The 9,684-nt window shown below is 49.7% G+C and overlaps 1 protein-coding gene across 5 annotated transcripts in view; it reads left to right on the forward strand.

The window, feature by feature from the left end:
- Positions 1–9,684, forward strand: part of LOC144144408 (lysosomal alpha-mannosidase-like) — a 225,508-nt gene that overhangs the window by 59,393 nt on the left and 156,431 nt on the right. The gene's annotated exons all lie outside the window — the stretch shown is intronic.

Genomic DNA, 9,684 nt, shown 5'->3' on the forward strand with positions numbered 1-9,684 from the left:
TTTACTCGCATGATCGAGCTCCATGGTTGAGTGCGCTCAAGCACGATCACCGAGCATGGAGGCATATTGGCGCCTCCTTCCACACGCTTCGTTTGTTCGTAAACACAAGCCAACGCTTCGACTGGAGAATTCAGACCGACCGTGAACTATACCAGCCAACTCTGTGTCGCTCAGAAGTGAAGTGAATTTTTTTAGGGCTACAGTTTTTACGGCGTGCACTGATATGTAAACTCTTCTCGAGCTCAAAGATGGGCAGCAGCAGCGATATGTGTAGCGTACTTACATAGCGCGGGGCAGTATACTGAAAAAGCAGCACGCACACACGCTCCGGCGTGCCCGCTCTCTTACGCCGGCAAACTGGCCAACCAAACGGATTGCGGAAACGACGGAGTCCCGGTTGCGTCAGCCTCACTTGGGCGTACACTTTGCAAACCACTTGCTTCGCTTGTTTTGACAGCTTTTGCTTCTCAAGCTTCTTAAAAGTTCTATGCGGAGAATGAAGTGGTGGGCTGCCGCGAGCTGCAGAAGGCCGTCGACCATGGATCTTAATAACAGCCGTTAGAGATAACCGTTACATGCGGGATTTCCGTTTTGACGTGAACACGCCGGTTAAAAGCGTTCTGGTGCACAAGTACGCATGGAGAGCGGAAACAACGCCGTCGACGAGGACGCCATGTTTTTTTGGGGAACAGAACCATTGCTGCGCGAGTGGCGACAGTACCAAAAAAAAAAAAAAAAAAACGAAAATAAAAAAATAATGTCCTCTGTTTTATATATTCTGGATAGCAATATAGTGGCACTATCAAGCCAAGGCTAAAACATAAGAACTATATCTTTTTAATTGCTTGGGTGACACGCAAAAATTATTTTTGTTGAACTACTTCCGGGTGCGCAGCGAAACGGCGTGGTTCGGCTCTGTAGCCTTGACTGCATTTCCACAGAAAGTTGTCCCCAGGTATAGAAAGAAGGCAAATGTTAGGATGTGTGAGATTTACTTGTTATTACATATTTTTAGCTGTATACCTTCCTTATTAGAGGCGGCGGTAGCCTGTTCATTACTTCACAGGTCATGCTGAATGCACTCCCCCACAGCAACTAGGCGCACTCTCCGCCCCCGCTTTGTGACGTCACGGCAGCAGCCTTCAGACCTTAAAAGTCTAGAGGGTGTTGCCAGGAGGCATTCCCCCTGCCTTTCCAGGCGGGAAGGGGGGTGGGGGTGGGGGCGGATAGAGAGGACGCGCCAGAGCGGATAGAGAGGACGCGCCAAGAAAGTTCCACAGCACGAGGCGTTCCATAGCACTAGGCGTTCCGTAGCTCGAGCCTAAACTCACCAGTTGTGAGGGGTGGCCGTCCACGCCAGTACACCGTCGATGAGGGGAACGGAAGACTGCAGCTAAACACGGGCGAACAGACAAGCATGCGAAATGCAGCATCGTCAACGCTCCCCATCATCACCATCACCAGCCTATCACGCCCACTGCAGGGCAAAGGCCTCTCCAATAAATCTCCAATTATCCCGGTCCTGTGCTAACTGCGACCAATTTATCACCGCAAACTTCTTGATCTCATCTTCCCATCTAACCTTCTGCCCCCCCCCCCCCCCCCCCGTGCCACGCTTGCCTTCTCTAGGGATCCACTCTGTCACCCTTATGACCAACGGTTATCTTGCCTTCGCATTACATGGCCTGCCCACGCTCATTTATTCTTCATTTCTGCTAATATGTCCTTAACACACGTTTGTTCCCTGACCCACTCCGCTGTCTTCCTGTCCCTTAACGCTAACACCTATCACCTTCCGTTCCATTGTTCGCTGAATCGTCCTCAATTTAAGTTCTCCAAGTTCCTTCCCCGTAGGTGAGTACCGGTAAGATGCAGCTGTTATACACTTTCCTCTTCAGGGACAATGGTAGGCTGCCATTCATTATCTGAGAATCCCTGCCGAATGCACTCCACCCCATCCTTCTAATTATATTTGCCTCCCGGCTGGGATACGGGGTCACTACTTGGCCTAAGTAGATACATTCGCTTACCGCTTCCACTGCCTCGCCATCCATCTCAAACCGCTTTACTCCCCCTAGGTTATTGAGCATTTTAGTTTTCTGCATATTAATTTTCACACCCGCGATTCTACTCTGCTTGTCCAGTGCGGTAGTCATGCTTTGCGATTCGCCCCCAAGTTACTTAGCAAGGCAACGTCATCAGCAAACCTGAGGTTACGGAGGTATTCCCCCTTACGCCCACCTGTTCCCAATTCAATGTTCTGAATACCTCTGGCAAACATACTGTGAATAACATTGGAGAGATTCTGTCTCCTTGGCTGACGCCCTTCCTTATAGGTGTTTCACTTTTCTCCTTATGGAGGACTATGGTAGCTGTGGACCCGTTTTACATATTGCCGCGGACCATGTAATGGGTTTGTTTATTTGTGTTTTGTTTTTACCGCCTAGCTGCGCCGGGCTGTGTTATGTGTGTCCCAAGTGAAGCGCGTGTCCCATTCCTTCTTTCTCATGCCGCACGGGTTATCTCGTTTGATAGGGAGAATGTTTCGCCCTAACGTCACTAGCCTAGAATAGTCTTATTTGATCTACAGTGTTCTCGATATAGTTCGACGGTTCGAGAAACATCCGCGGCGAAAGATAAACGCCCGCAGAGTAGACACTGCGGCATTCGATTCGCCGACACTCGCCTACGCACGCCACTTTGTTGACTGCTGCTTTGCCACCTGAGTATTTTTTTCAGTTTCCAGGGGAGTACAAATTGAGTCCAATAAACTTGTTTTTTCTTCAAGACAAGTGTCAACTTTGGCTGAAGTCCTTCATTTTTTTTCAAGTCATTCATGTCACCTTTGTCATGGATTATGGTGTTGTTCGCGCTCTTCCAAGATTCTGCTACACTCGCGGTCATTAGGCATTGCGCATACAGGTTTGCGCCAGTTTCTCTAGTACAGTTTGCTCGCCGTCCTTCAAGAGGTCTGCTGTTATCTGATCCTCACCAGGTGCTTTGCCCCTTGAATTTCTTTCAAGGCCTTCTTTACCTCTTCTGCCTTGACTGCGCCTATATATATATATATATATAGGGAGCAGTAGAACTTTTGAAGATGGTAGAGAACATAAGAGAAGAAAACTTTGAACAAGGTAAAAGCACGATTGTTGCCAACGTTTCAGCAAAGAGACTTGCTTTCGTCAGGGCAATCTCTCGCCTGGCTGGCACGCTTTATACACCATTTTCCTTGCTAGAGGTGGGCGCCGCCATTTGCTTTTTCTGACCGGACCGCTAGCGCCGTCTATGAAGCGACCGCCGAAACCTCCGCGCTGGGCTGTTAAGTGCTCCGTTCTTTCCGTGCGTCTGCTCGGTACCCGTGCATTACCGAGTGAACCGTAGTGGTTTGGCGTTAAGTTAGCGGTTGCAGTGCTTGTGTGTGTGTGTGTTCTGTTTTGTTTTCATCATCTGCGTACGGATTTTAGGTCCTAATGTGCTGCCAGAGTGTTAAATGCCGACTCCGGCTGTTGCAAGCAGTAGTAGCAGTGTGGTGGTGGTGCCGCTGGTGCTCCGCAGTTCCGCGATGCAAACGTTCCGGTATGGCACCGACTGACATTGAAATCGATATCGGGGAGTAAATACGTGTTTTCAATGCCACCGTGCGTTATGTTCACCGATTAGTCATGTTTACGGAAGCGCGGACGTCGAATGCGGAGCGCGCACAGCATATGTGGGTCACGGTGATCCGTGCTCGCGATGGACTTTCGACGAGGCGATTGCTACGCTGTTGACATTGCAATGCAATATAATCATTCTTAACTAGACTTATGAAGGTTACTGACAAAACGAAATTACCTGGGCGGAAAAATAACACGACCGCACAACCAGTCAACTTACTATTCGAAGGTTGAGCAGAAGGGTCAAAGTTCGGGCGAGTTAATATTGGTTGATCTTGATTGACCTAACTCTGCGCAGCGCATGTGGGTTTTCGCTCGGAGCCCACCTTTGTAAAACCGCTGCGTGCACCACAAATGCTTTACGCGAGCAGTAGTAACTGTTTTGTAATTGTAATACTTTAGATGCCGTGCCAACGCAAAAGGAGTAGAAGCTTTTCCTTCGACCGCGTTGTGAACAGGTTGAGCTATTTTCACGCGTTCACGCGTACCTCCAGCTGCGTTTCCACATTGGGCTGCCTGCTTATCCTGCTATCGACCAGCAGTGTGCGATGGAGAACGTTATCTTTTCGTATCGTTTGGCAGTGTAATGCGTTGGCCTGAAAAAAAGTAAACAAAACGCCGTGATTTTAAAGGTTAGATTAAATGAAAAGGGGATTGTTTAATGCCAATCGGCTGTAATGACAAACAATATATGGTATTTTAAATTGACTACAATGAACCAGAAGTTATTGCAATGTTTTATTGTATCGGCGCTCGTGAAAGATCCCCAGGTAGTCAAAATTAACCCGGAGCCCTTCACTGCGGCGCGCCTCATCACCCATGAAGCGTTGGGGCGTTGAACACCATAATGAATCAATTAATCAATCAACCAATCAATCAATGCTGTATTGTAAAAGATAAAGTTGCTTCTAACATTTCAGGGGGTTCCGTTCCCTGTCGCAGCATTGCGTGTAATAAATCGATTTTGCTCCGTCTGCTTGCCGTCCAAGTGCACCCAACAAACCCTGGAGTTGGTCGTTGGTACAAAGTCGTTGCGATTTATCAACGGCATCCACCGATATCTCAACTCGGTGTGCGTTGGGAATCGATGCAGCAAAAACACGCCGCGACCGCAGTGCATTTTCTCCAGGCAGTGTCTGGTACATGCGTGCTGTCAGCGACTGTTTCTCGCTTTCTCTGGTTGTTCAATAACCCACCACCCCGCAGTGGTGGCCAAGCGACGTTTGCGCCTTGAACGGCATCGCAGCATTGGCTAAAACAGTTGAAAGTTCCGCAAAAACTAAGCACACGGTGCGAAATACTCCTGAACTACGCAGCGGAGCACACCGCGCCGGGCGATTTTAACAGCCCAGCGCGCACAGGCAACGCTGGTCGGCCGCCGAGAGAACTGGTTTGAGAGTATTTTCCCCCTTTCCCGGCTGCTTATGGAAAATGGTGTATATAGGGGTAGGTCCCCAGGTGAGAGGGGAGAAGGAAAGAAGGAAGTGAAATTGAGAAAGCGAATTGGTTTGGGTGCAGGTCGGGGGAGATATTGAGGGGCAAAGAAGGTTGTATAGTTTGAGCCGCGAAGTAGGATTACAGCGAACTAAGCCGGGGGTTGATATTCGGGGAAGTTTTGGAGAGAAAGGATGAGAGGGTGTTTGTTGACCCGTCGTGGGGCATATAGAAAGGTCCTCAGAGCCGCCGGAAGCAGACCAGGCGGTGAGAGTGGGGTCCTTATCAGAAACTATCTGCAAGCCTCAGGTCAAAAGAGACAGGTAGAAAAGGGGGAAGTAACTAGGTCAAGGAAAAAAGAAAAAAAGAGAGAGAAAAAAACAGGGAGGGAAACCACACAACCCACACACAAAAGAAAAAGCAATGACCCGGCAACTGAAATGGCACGTGTCATCCACGGCAACATTCCTGGAACAGGCCTTTACCTGGCACAGGCCTTTACCAGGTAAAGACCTGCTCCCTTTTTTTCTTTTTTATTTCTTTTCTTTTCATTCCTTAGCTTCCAGCTTAATACTCGCCCGCATCCTTCCAAACTTTGCTTTTGGAATTCCATTTTAATTATTTTATTTCTCTTTTTTTTACTCCGATTTGTCTTGTGCCCCGTACGTCACTCTAACTTTATCTTTTCGTTTTTGAGTTTCAGGACGGGCCTGTTCCAGTAATGTTGCCGTGGATGACACGTGCCATTTCAGTTGCCGGGTCATTGCTTTTTCTTTTGTGTGTGGGTTGTGTGGTTTCCCTCCCTGTTTTTTTCTCTCTTTTTTCTTTTTTCCTTGATCTTATTTCCCCCCTTCTCTACCTGCTCTTTTGACCTGAGGCTTGCAGATAGTTTCTGATAAGGACCCCACTCTCACCGCCTGGTCTGCTTCCGGCGGTTCTGAGAACACTTCTATATGCCCCACGGCGGGTCAACAAACACCCTCTCATCCTTTCTCTCCAAAAATTCCCCGAATATCAACCCCCGGCTTAGTTCGCTGTAATCCTACTTCGCGGCTCAAACTATACAACCTTCTTTGCCCCTCAATATCTCCCCCGACCCCCAAACCAATCCGCTTTCTCAATTTCACTTCCTTCTTTCCTTCTCCCCTCTCACCTGGGGACCTACCCCGTAACGTTGCCTACTCCTATATAAAGCGTGCCAGCCAGGCGAGAGATTGCCCTGACGGAAGCAAGTCTCTTTGCTGAGGGCATCCAGGCGCTGGCAAGTGGCAGTCACAGCCGAAACGGTCGTAGGATTTTGAAGGGCCAGGGCGGTGAATGCAAACTGCTCGATACCCTTCAGAATGTGATGCACTCGATCAGCCTCGATCATGTCCTTGTCAACGCGGCGGCAGAGCGCAAGGGCGTCTTCAATGTATGAAGTGTACGTTTCATTCGGACGTTGCACGCGGACCGCAAGTTTTTTCTTCGCAGCTGCGGAACGTGCAGCCGGGGACCCGAAAATCAGGCGCAACTCTGAAGTGAAGCCGTCCCAATCAGTGATGGTACTTGCGTTGTTCAAATACCATGTTTCGGCTACCTCCGTGAGGGCAAAAGCGGCGTTTCGTAGCTTAAGCCTATCGTCCCAACCGTTGAACGTACTGACCCTTGCGAAGCTGTCAAGCCAGTCTTCAACATCTTCGTTCCGACGGCCTGCGAACTTCGGGGGATCGCGCTGATGGCTCGTGACGAAGCACTGCACCGGAACGGGGGACGAAGCGTTGGCCGATTCCTGCGTCATGGGCATGGCCAGGCGTGCTAAACGGCGACCCGAGCGGAGCTCCAGGAGTGTGAACGGAGAGGGACACAGCGGTACCGAGACGCACCCTCCACCACTTGAGAGACAAGGGCTAGGAACGGCGTTTACTGAGGCGTTCGAGCCGCAAGCACCGCAGAACACACGATGATGATGATCATGTCCGTAGAAGATGATGGAACAGTGCCGCATGGCTGGTGCTGATGTGTATGTACAGATGAAGACGAGGTGCGGGAATTGTCCTCTGGAGTTCTCTACCGCCGGGAGTGTGGTCGCGAATGCTCACAATATATATATATATATATATATATATATATATATATATATATATATATATATATATATATATATATATATATAGCGAATCAGAATAGGAAATGAGGGGCTCGTTGAAAATAACACAGAAATAAGGGTTGGCAGTCGAGAAAACCTCGGAAAGCAAAGGGGAGGATGTGGTAGGTCATTGAAACAGATAAAGGATTTGGAAAGAAAGAAAGTGGAGAAAAAATGCCCGCCAGGTGGGATCCGAACCCACGACCCCCAGACTACCGGTCTGGTGCGATAACGATTGCGCTACCGGCGGAGCTGTTTCCCCACCACTTTCTCGGGTATTTAGGTTAAGGTATCTTTTTGTTTCCTGCACTTGGGGGTGGTAGCCAGCGCCACTCGGACTATTCGGGGGGAAGGGGACCTTCTTTTTACCCCCGGGCCGTGACTCGAGTGTCTACGACATGTCGAGAATGGTCGACCAGCGTTGAACCCTCTTATGCTACCTTTGGCACCAAGACTGCCAGAACAGAGGCCCTCGCTAAGCATATAGCGAATCAGAAAATGGGAAATGAGGGCCTCGGTGAAAATAAGACAGAAAATAAGGGTTGGCAGTCAAGAAAACCTCGGAAAGCAAAAAGGAGGTTGTGGAGGGTCATAGAAACAGATGAAGAATTTTTTGAGTCAGAACGAAAGTGGTGAAAGGTAGTCTTGAGAGCCGTGCTGTGCATGCGCGAGGAGCAGTGACGTCATACGGAACGTTGCTCGCTGCCCGGCGTCTCTCACGCACCCCACGCGCCCGGCGTCTTCGCCGACCTCCGTTCCGCACGTGGCGGCCCGGTCCACTTGATGATCATGTTAGGGGTGGCCGGGTGTGGAACCGATGGCTCGTGCATCGCAGCAACACCGGCGGGTGGCTGTGGAACCAGCTTAGCTCTCGGGCAATTTCTGACGCTGCGCCGAGCCGCTTGATAAATATACTTGTGTCACATAATGCGTATACCGTGGGTGTCATTGAAGCAGCAGTAAGCATGATAATCAAGCTAATCGTAGACAACCAGGAAAGCTAAGAATAACCAGTTGAATTTTAGCTCACGCTACGTATATCCTGGCGTATAGCCGAGCTAAGCCACTGCTAATTTTTTCGCCTTTCCTCAACTACTGTTCCTTTTACTGACATCTACTATCTTTCCCCCTTCCCCTTCGCGCCGAGTAGCGTGTCGACGAACTCATGTCGACGAACACACACCACACGTGGACAATCAGTAACTGAACTGAGCTAGAAAACCAACGGGATGCGCGAGGAGAGCGAGTATTACTTAGTTACCGTAGAAACACATCTGCTCTTCTTGCTTTTATAGCTTGCAGCGGAAAGTCCCGTGAGAGAGTCGGTGGGCTTGTAAAAATCAAATATTGTAGCGATAATTTTAGAATTAATTATTTTTGTTTCTATGTACTCGTGCAAGAAAATTGATGAGTTTGCGTTTTTTTTCAAATTATAACTGTCTGTACTTTCCAGATAAAAACCAGTTGCTAGTAGCGCGCCATCCTGTGTTCTGTTCTACGTGTAGTCGTTTTTCGCGCTTTTTCCCAAAATTACTATTAAGTGAACCGTACCTCATTCACCGAGCAAACCGAAATGTGGCGCGCTGGTATGTCCGAACGTGGGAACGTTGAAATGTATCAAATCGTGGCCAAGGCCAACCGAAACACCCGGACTGGGCAACCCGGCCTTCCTACTCGTGTCATGTCCTTGAAGGGATGCTCGTTCGTTGTCAAGACACGGATGGGCGTTGTTCGACGATTGATTGATTGAAGACACGTTTATTCCATTTTCTTGCGCTTGGGCGCTGCTATGGATAGTTGGATCGGTAGGGGATTGGTAGGGAAGGGGAAAGTGGGAAAGAATAATGCCGCCATTCATTGCGTCAGCGGCCTGGACGCAACACTGTGGTCGCCTGGAGTCATAGCCACCGTACTGTCCTGCGCGTCGCCACAAAGCCGGTCACCAAGGACTGGTGCTGCGGGGTCCAACAGAAAAAGCAGCAGGGCGCGCCACAAGCTAGCACCGTACCCAGCAGGAGCTTTTGGTGGCGGACAGGACCAGGACTGGAGAGACGTGGACCAGGGTCCAAGTCACACGTTGGTGAGGGCATGGTACCGAGGAAACCTCTCTGGCAAGGTTCGGGGCTGGTGCGACGCACGACTCAACACGTGCACACGTGGGAAAGTCAAACTAACAAGACACATCCTTTCGCCATTCCACGCTGTCTCAAGGTGTGATGAGGTAGAGGAAAGAGGTAGCGTGTGCGACGGACAAGGCGTCGACGACGACGAAGTTGATGAAGATCAGACAGTAGACCGCGGAAATTAACCCTCTGCGGGTATGTGCCGGTACGAGCTTGCCACAAGGGAACCAGCGGAATAACAGGAAGGCTGAAACTCACGTCGGAAGAAGAATAAGAGAAGGAGCTGATGAGTGGAATCCGAGGAGCAAGTCTTGTTAGGGCCGCCCGCAAGTTGCGGTAGCCG

This window comes from Haemaphysalis longicornis, unplaced genomic scaffold (assembly GCF_048455015.1).
Source record: "Haemaphysalis longicornis isolate Haplotype H1 unplaced genomic scaffold, Haemaphysalis longicornis Haplotype H1 scaffold_1, whole genome shotgun sequence".
NCBI classification, from domain to species: domain Eukaryota; kingdom Metazoa; phylum Arthropoda; class Arachnida; order Ixodida; family Ixodidae; genus Haemaphysalis; species Haemaphysalis longicornis.